Genomic DNA, 23,445 nt, shown 5'->3' on the forward strand with positions numbered 1-23,445 from the left:
CCCTCCCAGTGCCTCCTTTTGACCTAACTGCCCCTCCACCAAACCATTGCTCAGAAACCCCTGGAGAAAAGGACTTGTGCTTCTGCTGCCTCTGTCTTAACTTTAACATCACCTGCAAATTGCCCTTGCAATTTTAGACGCTGTTAAGTAGGTGAAAGAATAAAAAGTAAGTCCTGAATTTACCAGCTGATTTTTATGATACGGGACCTCAGGGCATTAGACGTGAAGCGCGAGTCAAGCCCAGCCTTTTAAAAGGTACCACTGGGATTTTAGCCGCAGACACAGGTAATATTAAAAAGAAGAGTAAACTTCTGTTTTAAAGAGTCCCTTTGAAAAAGTCTTATTGGAAACAGAAAGGGTTTCTTTCTCCTTGCTCACTAGAAATGCCTCTTTACTGTCTGCCACAGGGGGCAAAGGCAGGATACTGCTGGGAGCCGGGGAGGGAGCGATCTGGCTGCAAAGAAGTGTGAAGTTCAGCTTATTAGTCTTCTCCTGAGTGTAATTCTTACAGCTCCCCAGCCTCATTCAGAGTCCACCCTGTGCTGCACAGCCTCGCTGTCCCTGAGCACAAAATGAGAATTTCTGCATGGAAAGGGGAGTGACCTGCATCTATCTGGGGTCTCTACCACATGCACGGGTTGTCTCTCAGTTCACGTTTGATGCTTTGCATGCACACAACAGCTAGGGTGAGCACCCAGGTGCTCTGTGATGCTGCTATGACACATATGAGCACATAATATGCATATTATTGTGTATATAGAGAGACAGCAGAGGTTTGGCTGCATCCCCCTGCTCCTTCCGCAAAGATGCTGTGAGCCCTTGCAGGGAGGGAAGGCAACGCAATGGGGAGAGCCGGAGAGGGGACTCCCCAAGGTCTCCTCTCTGATTCGAGATGCTGGGATCAAATTCCTCCAGAATTTCACATCCCGTTAAGTGAAATGAATTCCGGGCTGATATAGCCCGGCCCTATCATGCTTGCTCCCTGCACCCTGGCCAAAGCTCACACGCGGCCCTTTGGCACACAAGGGGTTTGCTTGCAAAACAATGCGCCACTTATGCTGCTCCCAGCCACAACTGCGAAGCCTGTTTGCTGCTGTTTAAATTTGCAAAGGCCCCTTGCCAAGATAAAATACCCAAGGCCAGCACTTGCTACATTATCACAGTCGTGCTCTTTCAGCCACATAAAGGAGCCCTTTTTTTTTTTTTTTTTTGGAAGGAAAGGCTTGTTTGTGTATCCGTAAAGCTGTAGGATTTGCATGGTGAGGGACGGGGTTTACTGGTGCATTAGTGCTGAGTGCCAGGAGAAACAGACACCGTGCTGCCTGCTCTGGCAGAGTGATGGAGATGAGGAAAGCATGCGAGATTGTCCTGTTGATCAAGAGGCACGTGCCGTGCCAGGATGCCGGGTGGCAGAGCCCAGGCAGGAGATAGGCATGAATTTATCCCATGCAAACTATAGGTGGTGCATAGGGATAAGGGCAAGGTGTAAATTAGGGCTTCATTCTCCAAAAACCCCGATGCTGGTCTCCACGCAAGGGCTTGGAGGTCCCTGTCGCTGCGTGGGGGTCCCTCCTGCTGGCTGTGGCCACAGGGCATCGCTCTGCAATCCCAGTGGCAGGGGGCAATGGCACGGCAGCCCTGGGAGCAGTGCGGCACAGAAATCTGGGGCCTCTTGGTGAAGCTCAGCAGGTGCTGCTCCCGATGGGGTGTTTGATAAGGAGGGCTGGGTGTGGTAAGTTAAAGTGATATTCCCCAGGCAGCTGCCTACATCCATCATCTGAGGCTTTACAGATCCAGCCCAAACATAGTGAGCGCTCTGTGGGAACCACACCGTGAAGACGGAGGGGACAATGCCATCCCCACCACAGGCAGGGCAGCAGCAGGTGAAGCATCTCCCCAGGGCAAAACCCCGCTGCAGTGGAAACAGTGGCAAAGGAACAAAATCGTTGTGTGAACAGGAAAAAAAACCAAAAACCAACAACCAACTAGAAAACCCCACGAGCTGATGAAGGAAAGGAGGAAGAGAGGGCTGAAACGGTGGTGCTGCCTGCAGAGGCAGATTCAGCCCTGCTGCCCAGCCTCTGCCCGGGCTCAACCAAGCATCACTCCGGATGCAAGGCAAAACTCCTTCCCCATGGTGGGGAGCAGAGGGCTGGCCTTGCTGGGGGACTCGGGAGAGCCGGGTTCAGCACTCGGCTTGGCCTCTCCCTTGCATGACCTTGGGTAAGTCAGTTAATCACGGTGACTCAGCCCTCCATCTGTAAATCAGGCCCGATAATGCTTCCCCTCGCCTATCTGCTCCCTGTATCGTCTGTTGAGATTAGCAAGGCAGGGACTGTTCTTGCTATTTGTATGTTCGGTGCCTGGTCCAGCGAAGCCCTGATGGAGCTGGAAGACGTGCAGGGCTGGCTGTAAGGGGCACTGGTTGGGGTGGGGATCCTGGGACCGCAGCTCCAGTTGAGGTTTGGCACGCACAAGCTCACAGGCTGCTCCTGCAAGATGAATAAATAACCATCCTGGGCTGGGGCTGCTGTTATCTGGGTGGGTATCATGGCATGACACTGCGGTTTCGGCAACGGTGGCTCAGGGACAGGCATGGGAGTGGGTGGAAGAAAAATTGAGGTGTGGGTTGGGTGGCATCAACCAGACAAAACCCCTTCAGTGTGGCTGGCGGGAAGGAGATGGGCAGGAGATAGGTTTGAGGGGGTCTCAAAACGAACCCCTCCAGCTCTGCAGGCTTTCACAGGCTCCAGGAGATATGGGGGTGACTTTGAACATGCTTAGGGTTTTTGGTCCCAAAAAGGAGCATATAACCACTGCCTAAAGGATTTAAATCCTAGCGAGGTGGGTCAATCCTATCTAGCCACAACTTTGGCCGGGAATGTGAAAAATCCCTCTCCCTTGTGAACTGGCCCCTTCTCCAAGCCTGGTGCCTCTTTAAACTTTCTGTGCCTTGCAGCCGGATTGCTGCAGGGCCAGAAGAGCAGCCAGGGAGGTCCCTGAGCATCCCTGCAGCTGGGGCTTGGGAGGGCTGGGGGCATTCCCTGAGCATGTTGGGGATGAGGAGAAAAGTATCAGCTCCCAAAAATAGCATCCGACCCTGTGCTGTCAGCTGGCCGTACCTTGGCACCCTCTGCTGCTCAGCTACTGCTGGGACTCACTTTCACCTCCCATGAAATATGAATTTCTTGGCTGCAAAGGAAAGAAAAAAACACGTCAGGAATCTGTGTTTGGCTTGGCTGCCAGCACCACGACGAGTACGGAAAGCTCAGCTGCCAAAAGGAGGGGTATCCACCCCCAAATGCCCCTTCACAGCTGCCCCCAGCTGAGTCCCCCACAGACTGGTGGCTTTGGCCAGGCACGTGGTTGTCGGGTGCTGTAGGAGTGAGGAAACTGAGGCATGGATGGAGATGGGGTCCCGCCTCCCTCTCTTCTGCACCCTGTCTCCTGCATCCCACCTTGCAGGGGTTCATCGTAACCGTGGTCAGGATATGGCTCCAAAAGGCAGGAAACGGCCTTTCTGGTGTGAGGAGGAGGAAGGGAAGATTGCGGACAGCCAAACCCCAAACCACAGCCCTAGGTGCGCTCAGGTCCTCCTGCAGGTGCCAAGAGCAGCTGTGGGGCTGCTGCCAGCCTGCTGCCAGCCAGGCCTGCTCCTGCACCCAGCGATGAGCTCAGGTCCCCCCTGCCGTCTCCAACCCTCAGTGACCCCTGGCCGGGTGGTGATGTGCTGGTCCCCATAATGTCCAGTCCCAGGCAGGCAGGCAAGTGGTGGAAGAGCAACCCACCTCCTGCTCCATCTCCATCCCATATCACTTCTTTCAGGCCACGCTCCTTAAATGGTACTTGCCTACATTGCACCTTGGAAGAGAGATGGGAAAAAGGAGGGATTTTAAGGGATCCCTTCCAGCCCCAGGTCCAGCCTGGAGTTAGCCCACTCTCGCTGCTCCTCCAGAGTGCGTGGGTCGTATCCAGACACATCAAAACTTGTCCTGATATTGACACATTTCCCAATCAAGCAAAGACAAAAGTAGGGTGAGAGGTCTGGTTCCTGCCCAGGCACGATGCAGCGGGTGGGAGCATCTCACCAGGGCAGATGTGACACTTCCCTTGCCAGCCCTGGTCCCTGCTTGTCCCTGAGGAGGGAGGCTGGCATAGGGACTGCCCAGGAGCAAAGGGACACATTTGGGGATGGACAGAGGCTCTTTCTGAGAAAGGCTGGAGGGAGGCAGGAGCATCCCTTGGGCAGAAACCACAGCAGGAAGGAGCTGAGCCCTGGTGCCAACAGCTTGAAAAGGACTTTGAAAGAGTGACTGGGGAAGACGCTGGGGGTGTGTACACACACACACACACACACACACTCCTGGATAGTCTGGTCTGGCTGCATCGGGGCAAGAAGCACCATGAGAAGTTGTTTCCAGCAGATTTTTCTGGCCCAAGGAGAAGTTGGAAGGTTATTCAGTGAGTTTGTTTCTTGCTCAGAATGATCCAAAATTGATTTTCTGGATCTGAATAGGTTTGAATTTCCTAGCTGGTAAGAATCCAACTTTTGCTCAGGATCCAGATTTTGCAAACAGTCTTAATCCTTCCTCAATTTATAATGAAAAATAGTGGAGGAGGACAGGTCCCTGGGTGGTCACGGCTGATCTTGGCAGCTCCCTGGGCACCCTGTGAAATAGGAGGGTGTTGCGAGCCAGTGTCTTGGTGCAGTGCCTGGGTTCCCTCCTGGATCTTCACACCAGCTGACCCTGAGGTGCTGCGAGAGGAGGTTGCACGTCTGGCAGATAGGATGCCCCATGGGAGACTGCACAGACGAGGTGGCTGGGGTGGGAGGAAAGGAGAAGACACAGGATATGGCTCAGCCGCAGCTGAAGGTCATCCCAACCTGATGTCTGCACCAAAAGGGATGGATGGATCACAGTGGCCTGGCAAAGAAAATCCCATAATGCCCTGGCTGGGCGGTCACAGGAGCTGGGTGTCAATCAGCCACTTGCTCCGGTGCCATCCCAAGCTATGGACAATGGTCTCTGAGTCTTTTCCAAAGGAAATAAGATGGCTGGTGATAGAGAGCGACGAGGCTCTCTGGAGGTTTAGCTCAGCTTCTCCACCGTTGCAGGGTCGAAAGGCAGCTGGGGTGTGCTGACTGGGGCTGGGAGCCGCCGGGATGAATGGGGATGGGTTGGAGTAAGGTCAGGGTCACCTCCCAAACTGCCCCCCAAAGCAAGGGGCTGGCCTGGTTCTGGTGTTCTTTGGCATGGGTGAGCAAAGCCCTTCAAAGCATCTGCTTCCCTGAAAAAACAGCGGCATCGGACATCTGAGACCTCCTCCCTTCCTGCTCACTGCGCCTCCGAGACTGCGGCGGGTTTAATCTCCCCCGGGAATCAGCAGAGGGGCTGGGCCTGCCAACAACATCTTTGTAGGACTGTAATAAAGAATGACTTATTTTGACATTTATTTAAGAAATATTAATCTTTCATTTTCCTTCTAAATGCTCCTGTTTGCTAAGGAACTATCTGTTACCTAAGTGCTCCGATAAATCTTCTAAGGTAAAATTACATGTTAGATGCTGCCAGAAGGGTACATTTAAGAATGCTTCCTAAATTATCAACTGCATTAATCTTAATTACTTTGGTAAAAGTAGAGTCTGGCATTAGGGTGAACTAAATTGAACGGGTGTTTGTTTGTCTTTATCATATCACATATTTGAGATCATTTAACAGAATGCAGATAAAAGGCGCGTGGGGCAGCGAGGTACCAAGCAGCTGCCTAATGAAAATGATGGCTTTGGATGACAAAGAGCAGGCGGGAGGGGACCGCAGGAACCCTTAGGGGTCCCTGATGCAGCAGGACCTGCCTGGGGCAGGGTGAAACACGGGCAGAAGAGCACAGCAAAAAAAAATAACAACTCCCCCCCCATTCCCAAATTAACTCCTCTAGACATCCCTTGGAGTGATTAAAGTAGAAGATCGGAAGGATAAAAGCAAGTTGGTGTCCCGCTGGGGGAGGTGAAGGGCTCTGCGTACCAGCACAGCCTGAATCACCCTGCAGGCGCCCCGACAACCAGGTCGCATCCTGCCAGGGCACAAATGGACAGAGCAGGATGGACTGCAGCCCGTATTCAACTTTCTGCCAAAATCTTGCTGCTGTCCTGTTTATTTGGAGAACCACAGCGTGCCTGAGTGGGCCCAGGCCATCGCTTTGAGATGAGCACATCGCTCAGTATTTTAAGGCACAGAAATGAAATTAAGCATGGGATTAAGTGCTCTCTTTCACTGGGGCCTTGAAGAGGTATTAAATATTGCTGCGATGAAATCTCACCATCTCCCCAGGTCCGTGTGACCTGGGCAGATCCGTTATCAAAGCAGAGTGGATTTGCATAAGCCAAAAGGGAGAAGTTACCTCTTGTTCTAAACGTAACAAAAATTTGTCCACTGACAGCCCTGTGCACAGGATGCTGAAGGGGAGCTGGTGGAAGACGGGGAGAAATGATTATGTGTGCCGCCAGAGACGAAGATAAAGGATGGATCTGGGGGAAAGGGAGCCCAACGGCATCACCTTGGATGCCTCCAGCCCCACCTGACCTCTTTGGGTATCACCACAGCACGGCATGTCAGTGCTCCACATCACCATACCCCCCTTGCCCCACTTTCCTGGGATACGGCCCTGCTCTGCATTTCCCTCATAGCCTTCTTGACCCCCCCCAAACAGAATAAAAGAGCACAGGCAATGACACCATTCCCAGGCCAATATCATGTTTCCTTCCTTCTGGTGGAGCCTGGGTCTGCTCCAAGCTGCCTTCTCCTCTGCTCCCACTCCCAGTCCTGGTCAAATGGGGACAGGAAACTTGAGAGCAATGAGCACATTGCCAGTATTTTCACCCAAGCCTCATTTAGCTCGTTGTCCTTTTGGCATCCTTTTCCTCCTCTTCACTCAGCAGCACGGCTGCCAGAGCGGCTGCTCAGAGATGGGGACAGGGGGGTACAACAGATCAGAATCAGCCCCACGTTCATTTGGCCAGTTCTGCCTTTGGGCAGACACGCACACACACACGTATTTGCGAGTGAAATTAATTGGCTCATTGCAATTAACGCACTCACAGACTTCAGTTGGGGTTGGCTGGATGTATGTCAGCAACGGCACAAATCCTGCCCTCACCCAACAGGGTCTCACATGTGAGCAACCGGGGAAGGACACTTCCCTGCAGGTCTTATCCTGTTGATGACAGTGAGTCCTGGTGACACCGGTCTTGCTGAGCCACAGCAAACGTACTGAGCAACTGCCACCTTCCCTGCAAGAGCAGTGAAATCCTATTATTCCTTCCCATGCTGCTCTTGCTTAAAGGGTGCAATGGCCACAGAGACCTGGTTTTGGCAGACAAAAAGAGCGGTATTTCACACCGAGGCTTAGACAGCCCATGGGCAGCACAAGAACCATGGGCAGCATGAGATCATCACGGCACCGACCAGCAGCCCCACCACGGATGCTCTGAGAGCACCCACCAAGCTGGTTTAGGTGATCTTGTCACCCCCCGTGCTTCTCCCTGAGCTCAGGCAGGAGGGATGACCCTCAGTGGGAGCTCAGCCCTGGTGACACAGACTCCTCAACCCCCGTTACCCACTTGGCACCATCCAGAGGAGTCCCACCCATCACTGGTGGTACCCAAAAGCCACAGCAGCCACCCCAGCCCAGAGAGCTCCTGTCCAGCCTGAACCAGTTACTGCAGGATCTGATAGGAGGAGACCTCTGCTCGATTTGGAAGCTTTTAAGCTGTCAACTTTCCTATAATTATTAGCAATGTTTTAAATAAGCTCTCTTCTGAAATTTGCTTCTGAAAGACAAGATTAATGAGCATTTCCTTTGGGGATTTATTGCACTGTTAATTATTCTCTTCCAGAAATTCGGTTCAGAATATTATCAGCTTTTTTTTTCAATTAAAAGTGATTATAATTTGCTCTGTATAAAAGAAAAGTGGATTTAAAAAAATCATTATATCCCCCCTTCCTGATTAAGTATAATAGTCAAGCGATGGAGATAAAAGTAGCCAGTGGCTCTAGCAGGCCACGCCATGCAGACATGAACTTGGTGTCCCCCCGGCAGCAGCTCCATCTCTGATGGGGTCCAGCTCTTGGGATAATGGGATGCAAAGAGGCCGACTTGCAATTTATGGAGATTTCCTGCAGAGGGAAGCAAAGGTGTCTGCAAGCAGCCGTCCGGCACGGTGCCAACTTTGGATGGGGGCGTTCAGGGAGGAGAAGGCTGGGGATGGTGAGACCGAGCGATGCTCCAGCAGCCACCTTCTCCCAAATAATGTTCGGCTGCTATTTCAGGGCTCAAGGTGGAGACCAGGAGATGCTCTGTGGGAGACTGATCCCGGGGGAGTGTGCAGTGGGAAAGTGTTGGTAGAAACAGTAGTTTCTCTTTCACTGTTAAAAATGAATTTTTTGCGCCAGGAACGCTGTGGGATTTGAAGTGGGACCAAAGCAGGGACAGTCCTGGGGAAAGGGGTCAAGTCCCCAGCACGCAGCCCAGGCAGACACCAGTGCCTCACTCTTTTGCAGGCTGTTTGTCCTCCCCAGCAGACATTCCTCGTGTGTCTCCCAAATGCAAAACATTCAGAAAATGCTGCAAATACAAATGCTTGCTTGCTGTGGGATAGATCTGATTACAGCCAGGGCACAGAGGGGAGCAGCCCCATGCATGGCTTTGCTTGAAATCACTCTGTAGACTGCATAAGAACCCGAGACCACGATCACTGCAAGGTTTGCTTTAACCCCAGACTGTCCCTGCAAAAGCCCTGATGCTTAGCTCAGGGAGTAGAAAGCAAACAAGATATTGAACTAAATGCAAAGGCTGATTGGAAGATGCCCTGTACAGAGATGTCTCTCACTGGGACAGGCAGATTTGGCTGATCCCTGGTGGACTTGTGGCTGGAGTGACCGGTGTGTGCTATCCTGTCTGTGTACTCTGGCGCACAGACTTCTGGCAGGGAAGTGTCAGCTTGCCATCCTCCTCATGCTGATGGGTAAGTAGAGGCCTCATGGACTGGAAGGAAGGGGAGTGCTTGTGGGGAGGGAGTTGCATCCCAGAAAGCAAGAAGGCAGCTTGGGAATTTTGGGGTGTCCTCCTCTTCAGGCTCCCTTTCTCACCCGTGGGGTTGGGATGCACACGTAGGTGCTGCTTCATGACTGGAGCTGTGCCCATGGGAGGTGGGAGTTGAGTGTTATGATTCTGATGGAGAACAATCCAGTTTGCTTGAAAACAACCTTTTTTCCTGGCTGGGGCTGCTGCCTGAAGCTGAGCTTGCCACCACCTTCTTGCCTGGGATTCATGGCCCTTTGAAACCAGAAGGGATGTGCCACGCAGGAAACCACAGGGGTCAGAGGTTTATGAAAGGGCTCAATGTCAGTCTCCAGCATCACTGAAGCTCCTCGGCAGGTCCTACAGCTCTATTGTGTCTGAGCTGCTAAAATGCACTGGACACTCCAGTGTGATCTTTTAGCCCATGCCGGGGCGTAGGTACACTGGGAATGTTGCATTTTTGGCAGTGGGACCCCTAAAAAAGAGCTTCTGGTGCAGCCCTTCCCACCGCACCTGGCTGTGCGTGTTGGTGCTGAGAGCTGCTGTCTGTTCTCAATGGGAACAGGAATGCTTGGGGGCAAGAAAAACGTCCAGAGCTTTGAAAAGGCTGGTGAACAGAGGGACATTCATGGCGAGCTTCAATCGGCTGCTTCGTAAAGATGCTGGTGCAGTCAGATGGGTTGCACTGCCCCGGCAGCACCACCTGGAGAGCAAAGAATGGTTGCCCCTGGTGGGCAGCACCCAGGGTGGCAGCAGCTCGGTTATCCTCATCCTGCCAGCGTGATGTGTGGACATGTCAAAGCATCAGTAATATAAAAGCGGGATGGGTTTGCACGTCCTGCTGGTGCATCGCTGGTTTGTGGGGAGAGGAGAAGCTGGACCAAAATCCAGCCATGCTTTCTGTTGTCCCTCCCATGAGTCTGGTCCCTTCCAGCCCCTCTCCAGGAGGGTAATGGCATCCTGGGGCAGCAGAGATCCTCCTGCGCCACAAAACATCAGAGCTGGGCAGCTGCTTGGGTCAGGTTCGTCTGCAGGTGCCGAACACAAGTCTGGCACATGCCTGAAACTTCAAAGAGTGAGTAATGAAAAGCATTTTGCCGATGGGTTTCCAGGCACACGCAGCCCTTCCTGCTGGTCCAGCTGTTGGGTGGCAGATGTAGGGACCCATGGCAGATGTCCCACCTGTGGCAGGAGAGGACACAAGCCAGGCGATACCAAGGTGGTAAAAACCCACAGAGAGGCTCTGCGCTATTTCTTCTGCTTTTATTTTCTTCTTTTTCTTTTACACCAGGCACTATCCGTGAATGAGAGTAGTTGAATAATGCCGATATTCATTGCCGGGACAAGCTCAGGCTCTGTTTGCTCAGGAGGCGCTTTTTCTCCAGGGACACAACAAGTGACAAAATCCCCTTCCTCATACCACTGTATTTTTCTTTCATTAGTCAAAAAAAATTAGCAGAGGATGTTCCAGAGGGCTGAAAAATGGCATCCTGCAAAGATCTTCCTTTTGCTGGTGCTGCACAGAGCGGAAAAGAGCTCGAAGCCCAAGTCCCTCCCTGTTGCATCACTCCAGGTACAGGTCTGGGACAAGATCCCTTCTTCATGTGTGCTTGCAAAACACAAAACAAGGATTGGGAATTTCCCTTCTCTTTTGGGGTGTCATTTTCAGGCACAGCAGGGTTGTCTCAGGAAGACCAGGTCAGAGGAAAGGATGCTGCTGCCCTTCCCACAGGGAAAATGCAGATGCAGCCGCTCTCGGGGCTGAATCCCAGTGATGAAGTGATGCTACAAGCACAAAGTGGGTGGGGATCTGACCATGGCCCGCAGCCTGGGGCAGGCAGCATCCAGGAACCGGGCTCCACGCTTTCCTGTGTCCTCCATCCCTTCCCTCATCCTCAGCCACTGAAGCAGAAATGAAAAAGAACACAACCTCCTAGCACCACACCGACCCTCCAGGAGTCTAGAAAAAAAACCTGTATTTTTATATTTTGGCTGGAAAACTGAATTCTTCCAAACAGTGACAAAAGTTTTTTTTAAATCTTGCTTCTGAGAAGTAGGTGAAACCCATTCTTAGTGGTTTCTCTCAGACCCCAGTGGCGGGCAGATGCTGGTAGGAGAGGGCAGGGGTTCAGGACATCACTCCCTGTCTGACAGGCCATGCTTATCCTGGGATTATTTTTCCTCCCCGCAAAAACCATCCCAGACAATACCTAATACGAAGGACACCGGAAACAATTTATTTCCTTCAGCTATTTAACAATGACCGAACGAGTGGTAATGCAGTATTACTAAATCCTGCATACTTTTACAGTGAATTCACAGACCAAGAGGTCTTTTTTTCCTTCACCTGGAGATTTAAGGCTGCTGGAAGCAGGCAGGAGATATTTGCAGGGGGAAGCCGGGTGGAATATTCGTGCTGGCATGGGGATGGGGCTGCTGAGCAAATAACTTCATGCATCTCCCATCTGCCACGCTCCTTTTCCTTGGTTTTTTCAACTAAAGATTGCAACTAATAATTTTCGCACATGGTGCAAGAGCTGCTGTAAAGTGACTGCTTATTTCATTAACAGCCGCCGGCTGCTATCGGGTTTAGGGAAAGGGGGTGTTGGAGAAGGGCCGCCTGCACCCCGTGGGGTATCGCTTTACCCCACCGCTTCCTGCCCAGGTGAACCCACACAAACCCGCTTGTGTGACGGAAAACATTCGGGACCCGAGACACGTTTCCAACCGAAAACACAGGCTGCGATTCAGCTTCCCTCCCCTGCCTTCCAAGACGTCCTCCTTTTAACACAGAAAGTGGCATTTATCTCGGGATTCCTCAAACCCACAGGATAAAAAAAATTATAAAAATAATGAAATACAGGCCAGGGAGTCTGCCTGCACCCTGCTGGCCTCGCCGTGCCCGTGCTGCCCGTCGCCGCGGGGCAGGCACCGCTGCCTGCCGTGCCCTTGCCCTCCAGGGTGGTTGGTGCCTCTCATGGGTACAGGGATGCTGCAGGGGTGCTCCTAAACCAGACCTCTGCGCACAAGCAGCCCTACAGCAACAAACTGGCATTTGGATCAGCCAGGGGGAAATGGTTTTACTGTCCTGAGTCGTCTCAAGAAAGAATGGAGATACGGAGATGGAGGCACGGCAAGAGGACAGCTCCCTCGTACCCGCGTCTGCTTCCAGTTCGCCCCAGCATCCTGACACCCAGCCTGCCTTCCCCCAAGCCACCCTTTAATCTTCCTCACCGCCTGTTTCTAAACTGAGAGTTACAATGATCGACCAGAGCAAGACTTTGGTTTTTTTCTTTTTAAAGCTGGTTTGCAAAAACACGTTACAAAGAGGAAAATGCGCTGCCTCCCTCTGCCCCAGGACAGGGCCAGCAAGCATGGCAGGGGCTGCAGGAGATGCAAGGACTTTGCCCGTCATACCTCACCAGAACCAAGCCCAGGCAGAGTTTGGGGGTTACTTTTCCCTTTCATCAGATGCCAGTTTTCAGCCCAGGATTTATATGGTCAAATCCAAAATCCCTGGAAGGCAGGGCTTGGCGCAGTGGGAACACAGATGCTGCCTTTAGTCTGCTGCTGTAATTATGCCACCAAACTTAGAAAGCAGCAGAAGAGCCATATGTAGCACTACAATTAAGAGGCTGTTTAATTGCAGTGCAATTGCGTATTGTTTTTCCTCTCCCCGGCTCCAGTTGCCAACAACCGGCTGAGCATCAGAAGCTGCAATGCAAACCCAGGCACGCTGGCTCACTGGCACTCCCCGCTCGTGCATCCACTGAGCATCACTGCCTCAGTGATGCATGTACACAGACAGCTCTGAGGACAACGGGCTTGGCACCCCAAAGCTGACCCATCACAGATGTATGGCCCCGTTGGGTCCAGAGCAGCAGGTAGACCTGGCCAGAGCAGCCAGCTGGAGAAGGGACCACCAAAATGTATATCTGCATGATGCAACAGGCTTTTTTTTTTTTTTTGAAACATTGTTCTCCTCCCTCTGGGACTCCTTTTCTCCTGCCCAAGGCACACTGGATTGCCTCAGGAACAGCCAGGAATGATTTCTCCCTGTCAGCCCGAAGATTACAATGGATATAGGCGTGGGAACCAGCAGCAGCAATGGAGTTGACATGGGAGAGCAGCTGATTTATATCGCGTTGCCCCTACAAACGCTGAGCATAAATCTGCCGCTTTTCAAGGGAAAGTGTGAATCAGAATAGCTCTGCTCAACTTTGCTTTATCTCCTTACTGTGTGACTCATCCTCAGAGTGTTGAGTTGGGCTTCCTACAGAACAGTGACAGACGTACATGGCCACTGGACTGGCTTTGCATTGGGGATTTCACAGCGTCTAGTGGGAATGGTGACTCTGTCAACTCCATCATTGTATATGAAGAAAATGAGGATCCAAGAGAAAAACCCCTCAGGTATTCCCAATCTGACACCAGTTTGGGCAGAGTCACCTCAGGTCTCCTGCTCTTGCCTGCAGATGTTGTCACATCCGTAGGGTCTAAGCTGGAGCAAAGCTCCCAGAGATGCTCACCAGCTCTGAGGCTGCAAGAAGCTTCCATGGATTGATCCAGCTGCAGCACAAGGAGGAGGAAAGCTCACGGAGACTTGGAGCCCACGCCCAGTGTCAGCAGCCTGGTCAGGGCTATGCAACTCTGACAGAGGCAGAAAACAGGAGCAGAGTCTGTAATCTTCTGCAGGACAGTTCTAGGTTGATGGCGCTGCCGAAAGGAGGGACGATAATACTTAAATACCAGCTTTAAAGTGTTCTGAAAGTGGGAGCAAATCTAGGGAGAAAGATGAGGGGAGCTCTGTGTTCCCACCAGGGCTGGGGTTTCCTCCAAGTCTCTCCCAGCTGATCTCAGGCAAGGGCCTTTAAAATGAACAGTTACGGTGGCTTAATGCTCACATCTCAATTCCAGTCCTAGAAACATATGTAATATTTAGCAGTTGGCAAACGGGTCTGGGCATCCTCCTGTTGCAAAGTCTGAGATGCCCAGTGTGCCCAATACTGTGAGTCCTCTGCTTTCCACACCGCAGCGGTGGCAGGGGCTTTATCGGAGGAGTCGGACACATCTCCTGCACCATGCAGGAAGGCGGCTTCTCTTGTTTTCACAGCTGATGTCAGGTCTGGAGAGGCTGCTGTGGAGCTGTGCCGGAGAGGAAATGCAGCAGAGGGTCGGCCGGCAGCTGTGGCTGCCACTGCCTGCACCTGGGCTCGTCTCGGACTCAGGCCGATGGGAGAGCTCCTGTGTCTGCAGCCCAGGGGTGTGCAGAGGAGGCTTTCCAGGGATGAGCTGCTGCTCTGAAACCCTACCAAGCTCTGTGCATTTGTGAGCGTGAGAGGAATGGCAGCATCGCTAGGTGATTCTCTAGTAAGATATCAACATGGAGAGCTACCCGTATCTTGCAAAGCACTCCAGGATCTGCCTGCAGGATCACACTTTGGAAGGTGCTGAAGGAACGGAGAGGACATCATGGTCTTGTCCCCATAATGTCCTTGGTCCTCCTTCCTCTGGGCTGTGGTGCATGCACAGCCTGTGATGGAGGTTACTTGGAGGTGGGAATGGAGGGCATGCAGCGGGGAGCCTGCGTGCAGCCGGCGGCATGGAGACAGTGAGACCTGCATGAACAGCCTTGAAGGGAGAGGTGTCCCAGCAAAGTCCAGGGATCTGCCACCACCCTAGCCCTGGTGACAGCAAAGATGCTGCTTGGGAATAAAACCTGTATAAGTCATAGCCCAGAGAAAGGCCAGAGAGCCCATTCCCTTCCTTTCTTTAATGATCTGCTCTCAATAAAGTCCCGAGCAAAAGAACATATATATACAAAAGCAGAGCCTCTGGATTTCCCTTCATCGCACCCTGCTGTTGAATGCTTCCCAGAAGGCTGCAGAAAGCTCAGCTGAGCCCAACACACGCCTGTCCCCAGCAGCCAGTGTCACAGTGCAACTGCCATCGGCTTGTCCCCCTCTGCATAAACAACAGGCGAAGAAAGAGCACTTTTGTTTCTTCCTCCTCTATTGACACAGCTGGGAGGGCTGGAGCTGGGGGAGGTTCCTCCTCTGGAGGGCCAAGAGCCTCTGCACGCTTACTTTGTAGCTCAGGCAGTGCTGGAAGAGGCAAAGCGCCTTTGCCCACCTCACACAGACCTGCTGGCATATTACTCCTTGGCCCTTGGCTTGTGCTTGGGCTTTGAGCGAGGTGGCAATAGGGAAAGACATCACCCCACCTTCTCCCACTGGCTCTCCTCAGAGCTGGCAGCCCCAGGAAGGATCATTCCTAGGATGGTGGTGATGTGCAACCCCAAAGCTGTGGCTGCAGGTGCTGTGCTGTTCAAACCAAGCCCAGCTGAGCCATTGATCGCTTCTCCTGCACCCATCTGCGTGCAAGCCAGGGAGGCACCTATAATCCTGGGGGATTTGCACCAGCGGCCATCCTGTGCCAAGCTTCCTGCCTGCGTGAGCCTCTGGCATTTGCTTTCCCCTGTTCTGCGGTATCTTCCTGGCTCGGTTGGACACGGCACAATGCCGGCTCAGATGGATCCAGCAGGTGAGCCCGTCTCCTTGGCCAGTCCTTTGCCACTCTGCTTTTAACAGGAAGGCACCAACCCCTCCTCTTCTTCTATTTCTGTCGAAGAATCTAGTGTTGGCTTTCATAGATGTCCAGTACAGCTATTTTATTGCCATTTAAGCACCCCATCAATGCTGTAACACCATGAGGAAGAGACTAATCAATAAATTCTAGAGATGAGCTATGTTTCCCTGTAAATAAGCCCTTATGTGTTGCTGCGTGCACGTTGGCAGCTGCAAGCAGAAAGTGCAGTGCTTAGCTGGGATTTGGAGTGGGACCCGGTTCAGTCTCTTAGGGCAGAATGTGCCCTCCAAGCCAAACTCAGGCTGCATCCAGCCAACATTTAAGAGCATGAAGAAACCTGCTTCACCTGCGAGCACCACCTCCAAGCATCCCCCTGCTGGGTTTTTGCCATGGACTTGTAAGGAGCCGGGACCAAATCTGGCCACCCGGCCATTGCATGATCAGTGGGTTTCCTTCTCTTTGCCTTCTGCCTCCAAGGCAAGAGACAAATGCAAAGCATTCCTTTATCTCCCTGCCCCTACCAAACGACAGGCAAAGCAATAAAATGCATTTTTTATAGAGCTGTAAATTTAATTTCCTTTTAAACCATTTGCTTCCACTTAGAACTCAATGGAAATCCTGTGCTGCTGGCAAAGCTGCAGCCTCCCTGTGCTGCCATCAATGTATAGAAACAGAGGGCTGCAGTTTTTGGATGAGCTTAAAAGTTGATGGAAAGGAAGATGGGCTGGGGAAGAGGGGAAAATTCTTAAGGCATTAAGGGCCTATTTTCCATCTTCCTCATGAAGCTTCCTGAAGGAAAGAGCTTGAGCTGCTTTATGGGGGCACAATTAAAGCCATTTCTGTTTGCAGGACAAAAGTTCAATCCCTGACTTTGCTGTGAAGCTGGAGATGCTGCTTGTGAGGGGGAGAAAAATAATGATTTTCTGTCCTGAAAAACCACATGAGGCTTTAGATTTGGTGCTAAGAATGAAGAAGACGCAGTATGGGCTCATGCAATGTCCAGCATCTTTACACTATCAGGAAACCTGAGGAATTTTCTCTGGGGAGCAAGGCAGTGGTGCTGGGATCACCCACCCTTGACATGGGAAATCAACCTCAGCACGAAGTGGCAAGCAGTGGGTATTGAGATTAGTCCTTCAGAGAGAACCCTTCCTCCAGCAGGACATTGATCAGGGCAGAGCCTGCTGTTTTGCCTGCCCCTCCTGGCAGCAATTCATTAGCATCCCTTGATTGGGCTGATGGGAAACAAATAAACAGCTGCTACGGCATGATGGCCCTCTCAAGGGATATGCAGTGGCATTGGGATTCTGGGGCACCAGTCACTCATTTGGTTCTGGGTCTATCATGTCAGAGACCTGTATCTAGACCATTTCTCTCCTCCAACCCCTCTCCAGCCTTTCCACAGGAGGCAGTTGCAGTTCTGCTGCTGTCTCAGGAAGGAGTAGGACGAACAGATGGTGCTTGGTGCTGTACAACGGTGCTTGACCCATGCACTTCACTCCAAGGCTGCGTGCATCCTTTACCACTGCCTGGAGCTAGTGCTAAGCCGTGAGCATGCTCTGGGCACCCATTCTGTGTCTCCTGCCCAAAGAGGGTGGCTGTGTCCCCATCACCTACCTGGCACCTGAGGACTCCTCTGTCCTATTTGGGCTCCTCACGAGCTCTGGACATAGGGATCTCCCTGGTGTGGCAAATCCCAAAGGCTGGAGAGGCCATTCCCAATTGTCCTGGGCAGATTCTCCTGCACTTGTGCTGGTCCTGTGCCACTCGAAACTGCTTACTGGGCACTGGATCTGTGGAAAAAGAAAGGAACGTGGTTCACTGGGGAACAACTGCATGGGGGATGCTGGAGATGGACTCCAAGCCGTCGCTGCAGGGATATTGTCCTGTCACCCTAGGATATTGAGTCCAAAGTACAGGAGCTATGTGGGAGAAGCTCTGATGGAGAAGCTGTTCAGAAAAGCCACTGCACGGATTTTGGAAGAGCCTCCCAGCCTGGCTGGGAGAGGAATGTTGCGTCAGGATTCACAGGGGGCTCCCATCCAAGCTCCGTGGTGCTGTCCCTGCCAAAGCCAGGACCACTGAGGGCACAGCAAGGGGAAGGCGAGCACCTGCATGTGCTGCTGTCGCTCCTGCCTGCAGTCAGCCCCCCTCGCTGACGGTGCTGCCAGGCTCGGGAGGGCTGTGTGCTCTGGCTGCCAAAATCCGAGAGGTGCTGTATGCCAAGGGACACTGGCCACATTCTCCCGGCCTTACAGCCTGTTGATCTCTGAGCTCTATTTTCATCCTGCTTTTTTAATTGAGTGATGAGGAATGAGAACAAAAAGGCTCAAGCCAGATCCACTGGGGCTCTCAGTGTCTCTGCCCCTGCTTGTACCAGACTTGATGTCCAAGACTTCCTCTCCAGCCCATTGCCTCCGCCAGGGGAGGCTCACCAGGCTGGCACAGGTTCTCTGGCCGTGCTTCAGGGTACCTGCCCATAGCCCAAATTCCTGTGTCCTCCTCAGCCCATGCTGGGGGAAGAACTGCTTGCAAACACTTGCAAACACCTCGAAATCCCTCAGCCCTACTCTCTGAACCTGCATCATTTCAGCTAGTACTCAGGATGTCTTGAGGGACAGAAACTCCCCTCCTGCTCTGTGCCTGTGCAGCACCCCAGCACAACTTGCCCTGGATGCCAAAAAATAGGTGTATAAACAAGCAATAACAGTTACAATTTAAGCCCAGTTTAAAGCATTGCATGAATCAACCTTGCTTCATCCCCATGTCCTAGGAGGTGGCTGCACGACCCATGGCTCATGGGTGCTCCTTGTTAGCACTGTGGGATTCATTTGCAAACTGAACCAAGCCTGTCCATGTCCCTGTTAATCTGGTACAGGTGAGTAAAGCTCCCAGCACCGGCTGCTGGAGGCAGGTCCCATCCTGGAGTTATTTCCTGCTGCTTTGGGAAAGCTTTGTGCTGTTGCTTCCAGCCAGATCCATGGCATTTCCAAATCAAGACATTTTGGGGGTGAAATTTTGGGAAAGCAGCCATGGGAGCAATGCAGAAGGAGTTTTACGATGACCCAGACAAGTGCAACCCTGAAAACATCAATGCAACATCCACGTCGTGCAGCTTCTCTGGAATCAGGATGTGACCTGTTTCCATAGCCCCAGGTCACAGAGGCAGGGCCAGATGTTCAAATCGACAGTGAAGCACTCAAATGTTACCCAGGCCACAGTCCTGGGCTCCCTGAAGCATTTCTCTCCCTTAAGATTTATCTCCTCGAGCAGCCTGCAAGCTATTATTTTGTCTGCAATCTCCCAAGCTGGGGTGCAAATGGTCCCAATTGAGCCCTTGGACATCTCGCGGTGGCTACTGTCCTCAAATCTGAAGTCAGTGTGATCTGTACCAAAGCTGCACCCAATGCTGAAGATTTAAAATGTCCAGAAGTTTAAATCACTACATGAAGCCCACTTCAAAGAGCTGCAGCTTCCTACTTGATAACATCAGGAGTCTGGATCAAAGGCTGCATCAAGTCCAGTGAGGGAAGGGAGAATAAAATAGCTTCCTCTGGAGCATTCCTTACTGTGGATCATCAGCTACTGGTTTAAGAAAAGAAGACTATTGTGTTAAAATTATAGATTATTCTGAAACCTGCTTCCCTAATGGATTTATGGGATCTGAAAGTGGTTTGCTAGCAAAGGGAAGGGAGCGCACAAGTCTCCAGCACTCTTTGAACCTGGTCCTGCACATCAGGGTACATCCAGCTCTGCCCCAAGGCACAACTCCAAGGGGCTGTGGTACCTGGCTTCTCCTCTCCTAGGGAGGACAAAAGCAAAGAGGAAGGCAGCAAGCACAGCCTGGGATGGAGCAGGCAGCTGGGGACAGAAGGGCACTCAATCAAGCATGGGGACTAATGACCCAGTGCAAGATGCCCCCCTGGCAGATCTTGAGTTTGAGAGCATCCTCTGCCCCTGGTGCCTCAGCAGCTAGAGGCAGATATTCTTCTTTTTAAGGCTGCTTCTGTGCCAGCTACAGACACGGCTGCAGGCTTTGCAATCCTCCCTGTTTTAAGTGTTCCCAGTTGGCCAGTCCCTGCTGGGGTTGATATCAGCGCTCTGGTATGCTGGCGCTGGGATTTGGACTTTGATAGAAGCCACCCTGCAGAACAGCCTCATCTCATCCTCCAGATCCAATAATAAGGCGAGAATGAGTGAACCTCACCTGGCTGGGAGTTCCTTGCCCAGGGCACCATGCCTGGCTGGGCTCTCTGGGCTTGGGGACTCCTCAAAGCCACCACTATGTATGGATGAAGAACTAACTGTCACCTGGGACGTCCCCATCCCTGCTCACCCAGCGTGAGCCCTGCAGCACACGTGGGGAACTCTGCCCACAGCTTCTCCCAGCGCCCTTGGTCCTGCATGGCTACTGAGGGAAAGGGGCAAGGTGCTGCTTCCTCTGTGGCTCTCAGATGGCCAGCCTGGCATTTCCTAATGCATTTTGCAGGATAGGGACTGTCTTGGCCTGCTGGGAATCTCAAAAGTTCCAAGAAATGGCAGCAAAATGGCTGTGTGCAATAAAAGAGTCAAAGCCAACCAACACAAGAAGAAGCCATGGGCAGTGCTGGTGCCCTGAGCTGACTCTAGGCAGAGGCTTTCCTCTTGGCTTTCCAAATGCCATCGCTGAGAGGGTAAGAGCAGACTGCCCGTTTCATAAAGCAGGCTCTGACCACACCACATTGAAACAATCCCGTTTCACCCACTAGCAAAACCTCAAAGACCCTGCAAAAGCCTGAATGCCCCCAGCCTTGTGCCGTGTGGGTGGGCTTTGCACTGGCTGGCTGGAGCAGACCCCATGGCACTGCTCTGGAGGTGTTTGGGATGCTCAGACCCACCCTGTGCTACCCAATGCTGCCAACAACGTGGAGAAAGGGTACTGAGGACAAACAGGGGGGCAGATAGACCACAAGAGCAAGTGCCACGCACACATACCATCAATCACCACTGAAATCCCTCCTGTGAACCCATCCTTTCCTCTGCCCTAACGTTCTGGGATGCATTTGCCAGATCCCTGTCCTGTGTAGAGGCAGAGGCTGCAGCAAAGCCTGGACCCAGGTGGGCTACAGCTCCTCCTCACCCTCTTGCCCCTCATTTCGCATCCTGCTGCACGCAGGCACAGCGGATCCTTTCTCTGCCCTCCGCCTCCGCAATGATTAGTGCCTTTCAGGAACATTTTTTTTTCTGGCTAGCCAGCCCCAGATGAATCGCTCTGGGCAGAAGCGAGCAGACAGCATCCCCTGTATTCCACCCTTCATATGAAAACCAGATGCCACGAGTACGGTTACAAATCAATGCTGACAGGGGGACGAGAGGTTTACTTAGGAGCTGAGAGAGGGCACAAAACCTTTCAAAGGGGGCTAACGTGCAGCTCCCGGATGCACAAACCCCAAACTGTACCAACTCTCCCTCTGTCTCATGTCACAGAGCCTGAACAGTGCCGGTAATGATGCCCTTTCATGTTATTCATGTGTTCCCCTAGCTTTTCTAAAAATGATAACTGGATAAGGACTTGTTACCTGGGGAGCCTTTTATTTGTGTTAGTTTTAACTCATTGCTGCTTGCATTTATTCAGCTGGTAGGGATGGTGCGGGGCACCGCCAAGTCTGGAGGCAAAGCCCTGCTTAGAGAGCGAGGCGGCGGCAGCATCCTGACGGGTACCATGCACTAACGAACTGTCATCTCGCAGAGGGAAAGTGATGAAACAGCTGGGCTAATGTTTAGCGACAGCGTCGATTTACTAATCCATCTGAGAAATAAATAGAAGCCGCATGGAATAAAAGCAGAGTTCAAGCCAGGCCCTCACCAGGGCATTCACAATGAAACAAAACGTCAGGTTTTATGAATGACCTTTTCATGTAAGTCCCCAGCAAGGCTGGGGAGGAAGTCGGGAGCAGCTGCCCAGGGAATCGCTTTGAAAGCTGCAAAGTCAAGAGGTTGGTGCTCGATGCATCTAAGGCCATGGCATGGGGAGGTTGGGACTGGGAAGACCGGCAGGGAGATGATCACCAGAAGACCACACCATTGGGTGTGCACATCCCACATTGGATGCACACATTGGGGTGTGAGGCTCCTGTTTAACCTCAGAGCTGCAAAGGGAAAATCCCAGCTTAGACCTGTCACAGGCGAAGAAGGCTAAGACCTCGATTTCTGAAGCTGTGTAATACTCAGATATGCCTTTCCTCGCCTTGAGGGTTTATCCAGTGCCACCGGGGAGCCATCTCGGCCAGGATGCAGCCCTGCATTGAAATGTTCTTCACAAGCTGAGCCCTCCCATCACTGGTGCTGTCATCTCAGGGTTGCTCGGGCCAAGTGTGGTGGCTTTTGATGCCACAAAATTTCCCAGCTTGCTCCCCCTGTGAGCCAGGGCTGCTGGCACTGACACCCTGACAGCCGTGGGAGGGATGTTACATTGAAAAATCCATTGGGATGCAAACCATATCCGCACCATGCAAGCCCTGTAACTGTCCCAAGGACCTCGCCATGAACTCAGGGTTGTGAAACTCTCCCTGGCTGACATTCCTGTCCGGGGAGCTCCATCTGTCCAGCTTGTGCATCTCCCAGGAAGGATTTCTCTCTCCTGGAAAAGGAGATTTTTCAGAACAACCTGTGTCTGCCTCCTGACAGCCCTTGCTGCCGTCATAGCCCAGGAAACATTTCAGCTCGGGTAGTCTAAAGGATTGCTACAACCAGTTGGCAGCAAAGATCACTCGGACTGTGGAAGTGCTTTGGGATGAAAAGTACGTGATAAATTAAGATTACTACTCTTCCCTCTGATCAGCCAGTTACTGGTTTCCAGCACATCGTTGGCCAAAAAAGTCTCACCGAGGGATTCTGGCCTCGCCCCGAGAGCTTGCGGTTGAATGAAAGCAGATATTTTACACCAGCGTCCAGAGTCTGCTTTGGGCTCTTGAAGTGACAGAGAATTCACCACAGCTTTCGTAATCTCTTCCAAAATTAATTATCCCTGCTCCTAAAACACCTCCTGCTCCAATGGCTCAGCCTGCAGCTTCAGCAGCAGAGCCAGTGATGCTGCAGCATGTGTGATGGGAGAGCTTCTGCCACCAGGTACCTTCCCTCTGGGTGGCATTTCAGGCTGTAATCAATCCCCTTTTAGCCTGCTCTTCAACAAGTTGAATAAATTGAACTGGATTCTCATATTTTTTGCACTAAAACTGGACTTAAATCTCAGCCTTAATCTATTGGCACCACTGCACCCTGCTTCCATGGGAGCACCGTGACAAAGCCCAGGGCTCATTGCTCTGGCTTCCACATGAGCCGAGTGCTTTGCTGTTGAAGATTTGCTGTCGGGTGCGGCTGCACCAACCTGCATAGCATCCACAGCACCGCTTTATGCTACTTCCAAATTAAATAAAATAATCCTGAAGAGCAAAATGCTGTGATATGAAGAAAGAGTTCCCTCCAGGATGCTCCAGGAAACATCCACCGTGCTTGCAATTCCTTGTTTCCAATTGCCTTGCTTTCAACTGCCTTTTTTGCAATTCCTTGTTTGCAATTGAGGTGAAGGCAGGCAGGAAAAGGGCTTCGGACTTCCAGCCAGAGGGTGATGAAGCACTGGGATGAGAGGCAGAGCCCCTTGTGCAGTGGTTGGCAAAGACCTGACACCACTGCCTGGTGTTACGCATCATGGCCAGAGCAGCTGAGAAATGCAGGTTTGGGATCGCAGCTCACCTCCTCTCACCCTGAGAGTACTTCAAGGCAATGAAAAGCCAGTGCTTG

At 52.1% G+C, this 23,445-nt stretch overlaps 1 protein-coding gene across 2 annotated transcripts in view; it reads right to left on the minus strand.

Moving 5' to 3' along the window:
* The window catches only part of ZNF469 (zinc finger protein 469), a 247,542-nt gene that overhangs the window by 14,915 nt on the left and 209,182 nt on the right, over window positions 1-23,445 (minus strand). For both annotated transcript variants that reach the window (XM_054079061.1, XM_054079060.1), the window contains 2 exons: window positions 17,284-17,459; window positions 3,123-3,192 (listed from right to left, as the gene is read on the minus strand). The gene's annotated coding sequence lies outside the window, so the exon portion shown is untranslated. The remainder of the gene's footprint in view (window positions 1-3,122; window positions 3,193-17,283; window positions 17,460-23,445) is intronic.

Source organism: Cuculus canorus, chromosome 13 (genome assembly GCF_017976375.1).
Source record: "Cuculus canorus isolate bCucCan1 chromosome 13, bCucCan1.pri, whole genome shotgun sequence".
In the NCBI taxonomy this organism is placed as follows: domain Eukaryota; kingdom Metazoa; phylum Chordata; class Aves; order Cuculiformes; family Cuculidae; genus Cuculus; species Cuculus canorus.